Source organism: Spodoptera frugiperda, chromosome 6 (genome assembly GCF_023101765.2).
Source record: "Spodoptera frugiperda isolate SF20-4 chromosome 6, AGI-APGP_CSIRO_Sfru_2.0, whole genome shotgun sequence".
NCBI lineage: Eukaryota > Metazoa > Arthropoda > Insecta > Lepidoptera > Noctuidae > Spodoptera > Spodoptera frugiperda.
In genome coordinates, this window is record NC_064217.1 from 854,300 (window position 1) to 870,309 (window position 16,010).

The 16,010-nt window shown below is 35.4% G+C and overlaps 1 protein-coding gene across 2 annotated transcripts in view; it reads left to right on the top strand.

Moving 5' to 3' along the window:
- LOC118267539 (neuroglobin) overlaps window positions 1-16,010 on the top strand; it is a 132,527-nt gene that overhangs the window by 16,108 nt on the left and 100,409 nt on the right. Inside the window, exon 2 of one of the 2 annotated variants that reach the window (XM_035581594.2) lies at window positions 14,467-14,500. The gene's annotated coding sequence lies outside the window, so the exon portion shown is untranslated. Of the gene's footprint in view, window positions 1-14,466; window positions 14,501-15,706; window positions 15,845-16,010 lie in introns of those variants that run through there. The other variant, XM_035581595.2, reaches the window with a different exon arrangement.

Sequence of the window (16,010 nt, forward strand, 5' to 3'; positions counted from 1 at the left end):
AGTTAGTAAGAGTCTGACACTCCCTCTCGCCTTGCCCTAGGCGGGAGAAGTCATTGGATGAATTTCCCCCCTTAAAATAAAAGGTCATAAAAGTAATACAAAAGATAGTGCTTACTTGGTTTATATGTTGTCTCAATATTTAATGGGTCCTAAATGGGTCATTCCGCGTCATTCCGCGGACCGGAAGACGCAGCGTGGGCAATCTTTAATGGGTCCTAAATGGGTCATTAAAACTTATTTTCTTTACCTCTCTGTTTCTTACATTATATCTTTCTTTCTAATGATGATGATGATGATGATGATGAAATGTCATTAAAACTTATTTTCTTGACGAACTCTCTTTCTTACATTATATCTTTCTTTCTAATCTACTGATTTAATCGTAGCACAATTTATAACAGTTGTTCATGTCCGAAGTCCGAAGAAGTGGCTTCGGTTGCATTAGCATAACTCACACTCAAATCCTTTATTAACCGGATGTTATATTAAAAACATAATTTCGTAGCATAGACTGCATGTATTAACCATCTCGTTGGTCGAGTGGTGGCAAGTGCGACTGATGGCCAAGGGCCTCGGGTAGTGTATTACGGGGCTCTTTTCGATTTTTCAAAAAATGCCAAAAGCACGGAGTCGAATTGTGCCCAGTATATAGGGAAAGGCTCACATTACATGGGACTTATTATACAAATGTTGAAACATAGGTGTACGTTATACATTAGTGGCGTGCCAGTAATGTACAATTGTACACATCTGCATACCCTTTAGGGAGATAAAAGGCGTGACTATATGTAGACTGCATGTTTGTGTAGATATTTTGGCCACCCTTTCAAGCTTTAACAAACATAATGATGTTCAAGTTCGGTAATAACATAAATTCTAAAATTGTATCAGTTATGTAAAACAGTAAGCGTACACATTTACATAATATCATTCAAAACTAATGTACAAGGGATTCTCGAACGTAATTGAGTCGGCATTAGAATGTAATTTGCTTGTTAATTGGTGCTACATTGTATTTGTTGTTAATTCGTTTTGAAGTTTAATTACTGTTTAGTTAAATTGCTAGTGTTACATGGGATTTTGATAGAACTTGTTGATATAGTTGGGGATACAGGAGTTAAAATTTCAAGTATTTATTCCAATTTAATCATAAATAGATAGTTTTGAAACGTCAACAAACAAAGAAATTAATAATAGTCTGACAGTATGTCCGTCAGTGAAGCTAGGTGCTCGATGAACATGATGCATGTGATCAATAATAATATGTTGTTTAAACAACCCATTTGCTATTTAGAAAATGTACCCATAACTAATTTACGAACTTTACTGGTGGAACAATGTAATGATCACTATTAAGACGCAATAAGATAGCGTTCTGTAAAACGGATGTAGGTGTATAATATGTTAGTTCATTCGCACTGGCCAATCAGAACGCCGAAAGCGCTCTCGTTTTGTTTTTTATCAACGTAAAACAAACTCGTACTAAGGGTACAGATGGCACACCAATATCATGATAGGCCACTCGTAGCCTGTTTCTACGTGTATATAATCGTATACAAAACTCCATATCCATATTTACTGTACCTATGTAAACTTTATACATGGCTATACTCACATAAAGCTACTCAGATATTCATGTGATGGTTAGACGGAGGGATGATCGCGTCCAAAGTGTACACCGCACTTTACAACAACCATAAACTTTACATCGAGGCCTGTACCTGCCTTCCTTCATAAAAAACAGGTGTAACATACTAATATTACGTATTTTTTGATGAAAAATTTCCTCGAGCTGCGCATCTTCCTCAAATTATACCTTCCTGCAGCTTAGTACAGTAGAAACGGTCACATAGTTTCACAGCGTAGCTATTATATAGGTATAATGTTTAAACGCATAGCAACAAATATGCCAAACCCCGCGATTCAAAGAAAACATAGTTCTAAATTTGGCTAATAGATGGAGCTTTTTATTGGAGTCCGTTTTCTAAATCGCGGTGTTAAGATTCTCAGGCAATCTCAGTATAAGTATCCTAATCAATTGTTATATCAGGTATCAGGCGACAGGTGTCATCAAATCTTAATATTGTATCATTAGGTTAGTACAGTGATTCCGAGTAAAGGAGTTTGGTAACCACTACCTACCTCTTTTTATTTAATTCAACCCCCAGCTTAACCCTCACGATACCCAGGGTTAAACAAGTAACATAGCACATCTTTGGTGGAAAAGTACCTTCACACTTCCTATGACATTCGAAATTGAACCCAAATCTCTTTATTCTCTGTCAAAAAAGTAACAAACAGGTGCGTTTAACCATTCCACTTTTCATTAAGCATAGAAAAGTAAAGATTACATTTTTCAAAGAACAATCTCAATGTTTAAAAAACGAAATACTAAGAAAACATGAGCATAGTAAACAAAACTATTTCTCTTGAACAAATATACAATCGTTTTACAGTTAAATGTAGGTAACAGTTAAACAAAAACTTCCTGCTACTGTTAAGAGTTAAGAAATAACTGTGATATGAATGAAAACTTATGGCTTGAGGTGTAAGGTTCGTTGTTTTTGGGGTAAAGCTGATGATTCGGTTTAATCCGTGGTATACGGCGAATGCATATCCATGACAACAATGTGTTTTCTATTGTGTCATATACATATATGTGAGGTTAATATTGTTTCGTGGTTTTTAATCAATTAAGAGTTTGATAATCACCTTTGTATTTGGTAGACCAGGGTTCTCTATGAGAATTTTACAGCTTGTGGACTCAAAATTGACACTTGTTTTGTACATTGTTAATAAAAAGTACAAGCATTCTTGTATTCAACACGTTATTTAGACGTTATTACACAGTAACTGGAGCTTTATTTATCAACACACTGATGTAAGGATAACTAATAACTATACATTTCAATTCAGCAAAAATCTAGCCAAAAGAAAAAAATAATCTTTCCTATTTGACCAACATAAAAGTGTAGATAGTCACCATAAAATGGCTATATCTGGAACATTAAACAAAGTACATTGTACGCAGTTTTGCGGCCGCTGCACAGTGTGCCGCACAGACAGCCGGATAGACAAACGTAAACATTTTGCGTTAAGAGTTCCTGCACTGTGTTCCGTCAACTGACGCAGGTGGAAAAAAAAGAGTTTATTTTTAAAATTCTCTGTGATTTGTTTACACAAAGCCGGGCGCTTGGAATTTTATGGTTTAAGAAATATTTTTATATTTATATTTAACGTTTAAATTGTGTAGAAAAATTTTGTGTATACGTAATAATTTTGTTCGTTAAATTTGGGTTATACGTATAAAATGCTGTAAAAGCTTTCAATTTATTTTATGTACGTAATTTATGCTTATTATGAAACAAAATTTATTATTACGTAAACTAGAAAACGTTGACTCACCTATTGTCCGTGGTAAACATTATTTAAAGGTAAGTATAGACTACAACATTTACTTGTAACATAACAACGAGCCGCTGTATGATTATGTTCTAGTGTATCATCCTTTTACGAACTAAAATGCTTTGCAAACTGAGCTTTTGCCTATATCCTAAGCGACCAGATTTACAGAAAAAATGTTTCGTAATATTAGCGAGTAACCCCTGTAGTGTTGTTATACGTTTGTATGATTTAAAATCAAGAACCATGCGACACCAAGTATTTGGTGCCAATTTTTTTTTAAACGTTTTTGAGCTGAAACTTTCTGTAAAGATTGTATTCAACCTGTATTCGTCAGTGCTTCTTGATGTATATGGGTATTTTGTTACACGCTGCATATGTTGAATTTTACCCACCATGTTTCGTATACATACATGATGTGCAGTTTAAAATATATATTGATACAAAATCGACGCACGAAACGAGAACAAACTATTTATTGAAACGACAAAACTAATCCAATTATTTCAGTCAAACGAACTATTGAAGAGTTAAATTAAACCGACTGAAATGTATTAAAACTATTATTGTTTCAGTCAACTGAAATGTCCACGAGTTTGGATGTATGTGTCTATTTTACTTTTGTTGTTATTGTTTATAGTAGGTGGGTATACAAGCAACTATGAAGTCCTCCGCGCTCGCCTCAAAGAGTCATCAGACCATCACAGATGGAGCCCAGTAGGACTGATGATAAACTTATCTTTATTAGTATAGATCTGCCTCATAGTACAAGTGGTCATAAGTTACTGAGCAAAGGGTTCGATTATCGGGTCAGCTAAAGTATTGTTGGTTTTATTTTTATCTGGAAATCTGGAATTATGCTCAAATGGTATCGCGATTTGCTCAACCTCTATACTTTTCTAGTTTCCACCATTACATCTATTTCTTTAAACTAATTCCTACAATAAAACTAAAAATATCTACGGACAGAAATACTCTTGTTACTGGGAACATTTTGGCTGGTATTTAGGTTACCCGGTCCTCGGGATCAACCCGAGCCGGGTGCCGGTAATGACTCCATTCCGGTAAACCCTTACTGTTGATTTTGTAATTAATTTTTAAATTGAAAGGTTGGAGCGCCCGATTAACTTATCTATTATTTCGGATGGGCAGGTATGTTGGAGAAGAATGAAGAGTAAAAATCACCGTTTACTCACGTAAATTGATGCGCGACGTCGGCGCTTCTGCCCATGATAAAGAGTCCCTCTGTGACTCGAAACTAGTACAGCTTTTTTCCACAAATTTACGTGAGTAAACCGTGATTTTTTTTGTAAATTAAGAATGATAAGTTTATTTTTGTCCCCGATAATAGTACGTACACTTTTACCATAAATCATCTCTACCACACGTGTTCAAACTATTAGTAGTTAGGTATATACTCTAGGGCTAGGATCCCAACCCTTTTCTGGTCAATCACGCTTGTTAAGTTAGGGACCACTATTACTATTACCTCCTCATGTGGTTCACACACTCTGATTTTTTGCATCCACTCATAGTGACTTTTTGAAAAGAATGATAAAAAATGAAATTGGACAGAGGTATACTCTTGTGTATTTTGTTTTTTCATTTCGCGAACCATGGAAAGTCATCCAGTGGCTTCTTCTGGCCAATTCTGGCTTGAGCGAGACGAGATTGTCAGACTCTTACTGACTAAAACGACCCCGTTCCTACTCTTGCTTTTGCTCCTCCTACTCGAGCCGGAGCCCCGGTAACCCACAAGACAGTCCATAGCTCCGGGTCAGCTTTTATCACACAGTAGCTAATAGGTAAACTCCAGGTGTCATCACAACAAACGAGAACACATTTTTTCAATGAAAACAGCTTTGAAGTTTGCGTTTTTTATTGGCTGTTAGAAAGTTAAATTATTTTTATTCTTTTTCCTCGTACATAAGCATGAAAACTCATTATTATGTAAACAGACATTCGCTGGCTTTGTGGAATGGTTTTGTGACAATTACACAGGAAAGATTTATTATTATGTATCCACGATATTTTTTTTGTGAGGCAAAGTTTTCATAAACTCATCTATAACGGCAATAGAACGTTTTTACAGATTAATGTTTTGTTTACATTTTAAATGTTATGTTGATAACATAACATTTTATTTCACTTCTTTTATGAATACATACAGGAGTAATAAAAACACAAAACACATTTCATGTTACATTTAAAATTTACCATAATAAAAATTGGTTTTACGTGTATTAAATTATACTCACATTTATAGGGACTACGCTGTCAAAAGCAGAAAATATCCCTTTTACGTTACAAACATCCAAAAAATACGTAACAGGCTTTTGAAAATGCGCCACCATGCTTTAACATAAACCTAAATCAAATTGAAGGGATTCCTTATTAAATACTGAGTACAAAGAATGCCTTATGTAGATTCTTAGTAACGAAAGCTGAAGACAAAACAGAGAGACAGTTTTTTTTGTTATTTAAGAGTTCCGTACAGGACATTTTCATGTATTTATTTTGAATTGGGTTGGAAAACCTTCGAGTATTGATATTGGTGTCACAGTCACTGAAGAGATTTTGCTGCATTTTTGGTTCTTATTTTTCTGTAATTAGGACATTTTTTTTATTGAATAAATTAATAGAATACGCTCTTTTCTTATAGGTGGTATAGGTTCGGAAATGCTGCCGACGACAGCTCATTCCACAGTTTTGCTGTGCGAGGCAGAAAGTTTCGTGAGAAGCGTACAGTTTTTTTTCAGAGATGGTTTTCAATAATCTACTTTACTATAGGCCATTAAAATGAGAAAATGAATGGAGTTTGCACTAGTATAAGTAAATCTGCGTATCTTACAGAATTAAATTACAAAATTAAACGTTTATATACTAAAACAGTTCAGAATATACATAACCTCATGACAGATAGACAAATGACTGACCAACCCATTGTAATAGACCTCCTAGATCTATAAGAACGGAACCCTGCCAACGAGATTTCCAAACCCCAAGGGCTGGTTGGCTGATGGCTTGATAAATTTGATTAGTCGCCAACTGAGACGGTGTTCGATGCTCTCCGGAAAAAAAAGAAATATGGCCGTCTAAATGTGTTATTGGTAAATATTTTATGGTCTTCGGGAGAGTGTATTGGATGGTTATTTATATTTTTATGGATGGAAATATTAAATTGACGCGACCCCGAAAAGTAAGTTTAAGTGAGAGTGATATATGACACGGTAAAAATGTTTGACGAAGATTAATAAAGTGTTATCGGTTTGGACGGGCGTGTACTGGAGTACTGGAATATTTCGTTTTTGTTTTTTATGAGATCTGATAATTTTGTAAAGTAGATTTATTTTCGGACCACCGCACATGGGGCCCATTAGGGCTGATGCCTTATTCGGAGATGCGGACTAACTAGCGGGTTATCGGGGCTCCGGCTGGAAAAGCAGAAGTAGGAACGGGGTGGTTTTTAGTCAGTAAGAGTCTGACACTCCCTCTCGCCCCGTCCAAAGCGCAAGAAGTCATTGGCTGATTTTCGCCTCTCAAAAAAAGTAGATCTACCTTTAGAGTCTTTATTTATTTCATCTGTTATTCCTCCAAGGACTATTTTCTCCTGTGTCGGAGTACGTATAGTAAAGTACGGCTAGATTTCAAATACCAGGCTATTAAATCAATAGTTATATTTACCTTTGATCAACCTCATCTTTGATCAACCCGGAAATCGAGTCCGTGACCTCATGCGCGTTTCTGGCACTGGCCACTCGACCTATTTAGATAATATTTTAAATATTTTGTTAATGTATTATTTTACGATATTAGACCTTATAGTACAGTTTAGTTTTTATCTGTACTTACTAAATAATACTTTATGTAATTTACCTAATACACCTACACAGTAAGTTTTAAAGAATAAACTAACTGGATCTCAATGAACAACTTAGGTACCTTTATAAAATAAAATATTTAAATGAGAACAGCGAACAAGTCTACATTATCTACAGAACCTTTTAAAGACTTCATAAAAATACAAAGGAGCTATCTAGATAAGATGAAAACACTGGTTTACATGAAAATGAAAAGGGGAAAATTTAGATTTTCCCATACCTATAACAACTTCGTATAATCTTATTAATCTTAATGCTTCCTTAGCTATGTACACTCACACATACATACACATAATGATACATGCAAGTCGAACTGAGAACCACCTTTTTTGAAGTCGGTTAAAAATTTATATTTGGTCAGTGCTTATACTCAATTTGAGTATTTATTTTAAAACAAATGCCAATCTCTAGTCACCAATAATGAAAGAGTTATAAACTGTAAGTCATCATCTTCATCATATCAACCACAAGGATGTCTTGTATACATATATGTATAATATTGTATATGTAATATTCATAAACTGTGTTTAGTTGCATAGTTTATGAATATCTCATAATTAGTAATAATATTATACAAATGTATCAAAATTAATGTTTTACACATTTTTATAAATATCGAAAACGAGGCCAACTACAATTTATTGGCGACAAAACATCATCAGCTGTTGTTTTAAAAATGGCGTCTTGATGACATCCGCATTTTCATAGCCCCATAGTCCACTGTTTAAATAGTTTAGATAGTATATGAGTTTAAATAACCAACTGGATAAATGTATAGTATGTTAGTTTGGGTCAGACTTTTTGACAGTTTGACTGACTGAACTTTATAGCGTAAAGTTCAATCAGTTAATGTCGAAAATCAGATTTGAGTATTTGCTACAGTGGTGTGGATTAAAATTATAAAATAATACTCATCAATTTTAGTTTAATTTTTATGGTATATGGGGGTAATTGGGCCTCCGGTAACCTAAACCACACAACGCAAGCGTTGTTTCACGTCAGTTTTCTGTAAGGCCGTGGTATCACTCCGATCGAGCCAGCCCATTAGTGCCGTAGCATGGCATTCACACCCTTATTATGTTATGTGAGTGTATCGATAAGAGACTACAGCACATATGCTACATTAAATATAAAGAAAGTAAAGTACATCGCATCAGAAATCCATAAAAATACATTATTAATTCAGCAGCAACTTTGAAAAACAATAGCTGACGAAGGTAATAAATTATTTTGTTTGTAAGTAATTTTCAATAGCTTCAGGCAACAGTGTGGGGGTTCAACGAACTCATTTTCAATATAACGATAAATTTTACAACGAAATTCGATATCTTTTGTGAAAATACAAAGCCTGTGGGAGTCGTTACTGCTAGTCTGATGCCTAAAACTTTGATAAGCAATTTAACAAAAGATTTCCCACTTGTCTTCATTGTTGACTGTTGTATAAAACTCTAAATCATATCATATCTTTTCCGTAGATCAATATTAATTTTATCCGGAGTTGCGGATAACGTAACAGGTTACCGGGGCTCTGGCTCAAAGCAGGAGAAGGAAGGGGTGGTTTTTAGTCAGTAAGAGTTTGACACTCCCTCTCACCTCGCTCAAGGCGGGAGAAGTCATTGGATGATGGTCCCCCCTTAAAAAAGGCCAATAATATTATAGATAACTGCTTATGATACTGAGAATTACCTAGGTTTTCAACTTTCGTAATATTTTCTTCTGTACACTGTACACAGTTTAGCATAAGTGGAAACGGTCACATAATTTCACAGCTTAGCTATTATATCTTCGTAGCATAGCTATGAAACTAGTTCCACGCGCACTATAATCAAAGGTAAAATAAAAGAAAGAACTTCTACTGTTTTCCTTTCGGCATTTCAAGAAAATATTCAATATGTTTTCAGTAGGTATTATCTACCTTTGAAAAAGTACTTAACAACAAAGAACATACCTATTTATTCCACCATATTAATCAATGCATACCGCGTGCTCGAACGAGTATGAATAGATAAGGGTTAAATAAGCCATTGTACACTTCATCCACCATAACCATACTTTTACAAAAGATAAAGAAACTACTCATGCGTGAGATGTGGTTTTCGTTACACATCGACCTATACAAACCAATGTATCCTGGTCTCGCTTTGTATGGTAACTCCGTACATTCGAAGGTCAGTTTATACTGGCAAAGTGTAGCTTGATTTGCAGCCGTGTACATAAGGAAAAAGATTTATTCTGACCCAGTAATATTAGAGGAGAGAGAAACAAATCTATTATATTGGGCAAATTGTTTCGGATGGGCACGCGAAGATATTTAACGTATATTATTTCGTTGGCCTTGAGAAATATCTAGTTGTTTATTCGTACCTTTATTGCGTAGTGTAGTCTCTTCAGAGAGCTTAGTACGACGTTTGTTTTACGTTAACGAGAGTGCGTTCGGCGCATTGATTGGTAGTTTCATTCGCGCCGGTCAATCAGAGCATCGAACGCACTCTCGTTGTTTCATAAATTTTTTTTACGGTGAAAATATGTAAGCAAAGTTTAAACAGTGAGTTTTAAATAAATTTCAAAAATCGGATATTGTATGAAAAACATGGGGAAAAAAGTTTAAAATTTTGACTTCCATAAACTGAAAAACATCGAACAAACTTTAAAACCATCTTAAACAGCTTTTCATACACTTTTAAAGCCTGAAACCATGAAATAGTAAAGTTGTAACATAAGTTCACCACCACTTACCACTCACTCTACATTCTCCCCTCGTTTATCAATTGAGATTGTTGTCTTTCCAACCTTCAGCGCATCGAGCGGCTGAAACTGGGTCAAGGTAACCACAGACTGTATCATACTTACGCTGGTATACTGAACATCTGTTACTCTGCCGCTTTGATCTACTTTTTGTGGTACAATGAGCTTTACACCCTGTTTATTGTGTGTTAACATATGGTTCTTGTCTTGTGGCTCCTCTGTGTCATTCGTTTTTGCCTTTACTGTGTCATTCGTTTTTTGTGCGTCATTCGTTTTTGGAGATATCGTAAGATTATTGTGAGTTGAAGTATTGTTGTTTTCCTTCTGTTTCTGATTTTGTTTTTGTTTTCCTTGTTGTGGTTTTCAAGGTGGACAAATGTTTCGGTAAAAAGTAATTTTAACTTTTTTATTGTCTTACGCTTTTCTCAGGTAGACTTTCTGTGGGTAAAGTAAATGCACCAAAAGAAATTAGCAAACACCAAAATACTGAGTCGGATTCCGACTAATAGATAGACGTGACTATCTCAAAAGTAAAATCAAAGTTAAAGTATTTATTTCAAATAATCCTAAATTAGGCACTTTTGAATTGTCCGTTGGTCTGTCTGCCAGTGAAGCTAGGTGCTGTGAATAAGTAAAAGATAAAATTAATAGCAACATTCTATCCACGAACGATAAAACAAATAGGTATATCAATCGTGTGTTGTCACAAGAACTAAAAAGGGTTAAGAAAATACATTCGTATAAGTAACTTGTTACACGGAGATACGACTCGAATACAACAGAGAGAAAAGAACTAAAAATAGCTTCTACTTGAAATTATTACTTTTTTCTTTAGACTTTGGCCAACAGCAGTCTGGAAAAATGAAAGACTTTCTTCCAAATTATTTTCTAAAAGGTCTAAAGTTTATTAATTTTTACTTTGTACCTAATGCCTTATGAAAAGTGGATATAATTGCTTTGTTTAAAGAAATTAATCAATGCTTATACATTTATCTAATACTACCTAAATTAATCACGCCTACGCTCCGAAACTGGTTTTTGTGTGTGTTTTAAAAGGCGACTATAAATTGGATTTGAAATTCGATTCAGTTAGCATTTAAGTTTAGATAATACTAAACAAGTCCTATTAATTTGGCAAGTCATCATTAAACTTGTCGGAATAGGAATGATGATAGGTTATGAATTAAAATCTATTTAGTCCGTCAGTTATGAGACAAGTATTTTTTTTATTTTGTCATATAAGATAACAATCATGAATACATACCTACTTAGATAAAACAAATTAAAGTTAGAGTGGAGGAGTTGTACTAGAAGTTTAGAAGTGGGAGCAAATACGTCATTTCTAGCAGTTAAACTGACAGTGTTACAACAACCTATAAATAACGCTTTCATTTATAACACCATTAACATTAAACATGCAACCCACTCTAAAACAGTAGACATTACAACACAACCAGTAGTTGCATGTCAGTCTCGAGATCTGAGTCTAATTGGCCATAGTCTCTCGGTCTCAAGGCTGTAGGATCTGTGACCCGTGGCACAATGTCAATGGAGCGGTTGTTGCACTACATGTCTGCAACGCTGCAACTGTGTAGATGTAGTTGTATTTGTTGGCAATAGATTAGATGTCGGTTAATTAGGGGGATATCGCTACAAAGATGTTGTGAAAGGTGAAGTGGATTTGTGTCTTTCGTGGCCGGGCAACCGGCTGCTGTGCAATGTGTAGTGGGTTCGATTTCCGCTTGGGGTAGGTCTTTGTGTGATTCACAAATTGTTATCAGAACATGTATGTTTGTAAACGGACCCACGCCAAGGCAACGTTTGTGAAAAAAGAACCTTTTTTTAGAGTTCAACTATTTAAATCTGTATGTTTATCTAGTTGCCCGGAACTTCGGCCGTGTGTTCAAAGGAAAGAAGTAGCCTATCATACTCCCCAGTCGTCAGACTTAAAAATTACCAGAAAATTTCTCCTTTCTAATGTGAAAGAAATACAAACACATTTATAGTTTTCTTCGTTAATATCAGTAAGCAATACAAATACGCTTTCAAAATATTGCACTGACAAACATAACATAAAAATATTACATACGTGATATACCCAGTGAATATGATTCAATCTCGTCCCTGCACAATAGCTAGTACGGCACTAGTCCTCCAATTATCATGCACAAACACTGGAACTGGGAATCAACAGCTGTTTGCACATAATGTTTGTATATATGCAGAATTTCCCTCTACATGGTCGACAAACTGGTTCGGGCCAACTAGGTACTGAAGGAATACTCAATGTAAATGGGTTTTGCGCACGTTTGAGGTGGCTTTGTTTGAGGAGGGGGAAATCATCTAATGACTTTTCCCACCTTGGGCCAGGCGAGAGGGAGTGTCAGACTCTTAATGACTAAAAAATACTCCTGCTTTTCGAGCCGGAGCCCCGGCAAACCCGCTAGGTAGTCCGCAGCTTTGGATCAAGCATCAGCTCTACTGAACCTCATCTGTTGATGGCTCTTTGAGGCCCGTACGGGTCTAGTTCTGGTCGGGCGGCGAGCTACCCTTGTTTGCCGTCCACAAACCTGCATTTACGGTGGCCGGAGATCATCGCGCGATCGTCGATGCCTGGAGTGTCCCTCACGGCTGCTGAGGCGTGAGGAGTGGTTAGCTGGGCCCAAAGGCTTGTAAGAGTCTTGCTTTGAAAAGTGAATCCAGTGAATAAGTGTATGACGTGCGTCGTATTATTTCATAAACTTGATAATGTGTAACAGTTCAAAATTCCTTCTAATCAATCAGTATCTACATTTAATGCAAACATAAGCGGAGATAGTTAACTAGTAAAAGTAAGTAAAAGAAAATCGCACACCATGGACGTACCATTACTGGGTCAAACTCTAAAACACAATCAAACTTTCGAACTACACGCTTGCCAGTTGCAATACTCACGAAACTATAAGTTCAATAGTTTAATTTCTATATCTCAATCGGTATTAGTATTATACAAAACATACATATTTAAATAGAATCATAGCAGACATTGACGTCAATAATTTATTACCATTTACAACAAAACATACAAAAACATCAAACTTACTTAACTAACAACAAAACCAAGCATCAGTAACATGCATTTTGGTCTCATATAAATCTGTCAAAGAAACACTATAAATTACTTAGATAATTGCCAGTCAACAGCGACATCTATTGTTCTAAAGCGTTCAATTCATATATCATAGAAGTCACGAGCAAAAACTGTTCCATGCATAAATCGTAATATATTATATCAGTTTTTCTGTAAAGAGACTGCCTCGTTGGCCGAGTGGTTGCAAGTGCGACTGCCGGGCAAGGGGTCTCGGGTTCGATTCCCGGGTCGGGCGAAGTATTGCTGGGCTTTTTTCGGTTTTTCGAAAATTTCTCAGTAGTAGCACGGAGTCTGGAAATGTGCCCGGTATATGGCAATAGGCAACCTATTACATGGGACTTACAACATAAATTGTGAAAAGTGGATGTACACAGTGGCATTACGTGCCATAATGTGAACCTCTGGCTTCCCTTTCGGGGATTAAAGGCGAAACGATATGTATGTATGTATTTTGCTGTAAAGAGGTTGATATAGAGAGGTAGAGATATTTAACATGAGACCATCGGATGCTCCACCTATCAAATGGATCATGACTTAGTGGCAGTTACGGCCGATTCTGCGGTTAAAATACTGTCAATAAATTATTGTGTCAGTAGATTTGAGCTACTAGAGATAGAATTGGATAATTTGCTCTGTTGATTATTATGTTATCGGCTTACTCATGTTACTGTTACTGTTTGACAAAGAACTGGACTAGTTTCAAGCTCTGCTAGAGGCTCATATTCATGAGCAGCATTGCATTGCATAGCGGTTGTCGCGCTGCTAGTGATAACATAATTTAGTACGTCGCACGAAAGTTATAATAAAATTTGCAATGTGTTAAACAGTGGTAACAGACTGATAACCTATTAAATCTGTCTATTAGAGAAAAACGTGGCTGACTACTTGATAGATGGAATTGTTTCATAAAAGATATACAAAGACTATAAAGACCGACGTCATATCGTGCTTCCAAGAGACCTTATTAGCAACAAACCCTTTGTTCCTCTACCAATCAGCGTTATGTGTCAACCCAATTAGTGGAGAATACAATGCTCCCATAACTTCCCAAATTATACTTAAACAGTAACTATTTGAGTCTTTGAAAGCGAGAAAATCCTTGAGTTTGACTCCCAGCTACATTTTCCCGCGTACTTACGTCAATCGTTTAAGTGTGTGTGCGAGCGAGACAGACAGAGAAATTTGTTTATGCTAGAGCGAGGCGGAGGGTCAAAGCCTTTTCATAGAGCACGCGCCATTATTGTTAGTATTGTACCTAAACGATGTTTGCCTCTGTGAGGAAGTTAATTTGTCTTTTTCTTTTTGCAGGTGTTATAACGGATTGTGTTCAAAAGATGACAATGTAAGTATAAATGTATAATAATATATTAAAAACTAGTTTCTGCCAGTGGCTATGTGCCATAAAATAGCCTATGTGTTATTCCAGACCATAATTTACCCCTGATCCAAATTTCATAACGATCTCTGCAGCCGTTTTGACGTGATTGAGTAATAAACATACACACTAACACAAACTTTCACATTTTTAATATTAGTATGATAGTTTTTCTAACAATAAATAGAAGTTTTCTTATACAATACAAAAAAAGATTTTGTAATTTTATAGTTTCATAAGACGAGTCATAACTCAAACTGATACTCTAATGCCACGGAAATAAACAGCGACATTACAAACCATTACCTACCACAAATAACCGCAGTATTTTATCGTTTAAACTATAAATCAAACAAACTGCATGCTATTAATAGGTAAAACATCAGCATCGCATACCTATTAAAGACTAATTACTAAAGATTTTACGTTCAATTAAGACCAACACGGGAGAATAACGATCTAATGATCGCTCGTAAAAATAATTTATAATCCATTGTTTAGCTCCTAAGAGTGAAAATGGCTTAACAAAATAATTTGTTTATACCAACAAGTTTATCGACTTACGCCTTTTTTACGTCGCCCCATAAACGTCGTTAGAAATTATTTTAATTAAAAAAGTCGATAGTTATGCTCGTTTTCTTAGCTTTTATTAACTTAACAGATTTCATGTTTTAATAAATTTATATTATACTAGCTTTCGCTGGCGACTTCTTACGCATAAATACATAGATGGCTCCCATTTTTCCGTTAACGTGGGAATTTCGGAAAATCTACTCTTACTGCTCACCTACACTATTTAAAAAACATACGTCTAGTAGTTTTGGCTGTGCGTTGTCTGTCAGTCAGTCACTCATTCGCTGATGAAAGAGTTTATATATACAGATATAAACTTAGAATGCAATCTACTTTTGATTAAGCAATACTTAACTGAAAGTGAAAAAAGACTATTATGAATTAATGATTTATTCCAAACGTATTTAATTCAGAATAATAAAAAAACAAACATATTGTGCATTTTAATACCAATAATTTTGTAACATATAAAATTATAACAACATAAAGATATATCATTAAACTTATAACATACCTCTTTTATATGCAGCAAGGTAAAATACCAATAAATTTAGTGTCGACTCTGCGAATATCTCACTCTTGTTCTATGGTATCAGTCTGTAGGGCCAGTCGGTGTCGACGCGCCTCAGAGGGCGCATTCACTCGCTGAAAATCTGAAAATGCGATGAAAATACGTTAAAATATTGTTCATTTTGTGCAACAGTGTTGTGCTATAGCCGTGGATATATTTTTGTTTAGGTAAGTTCGTTACTTATATTTTTTTCATACAGTTTTCAATGAAAATTCGTTTCATAGATCGTTCCTCATTATATTTTATCCCAGAAACTTGAATCGAGTGTCCTAAAATAAAATTTAATGAAACGAAATATATTTTTGACGACAAATGCCGAGGTATTATATGACA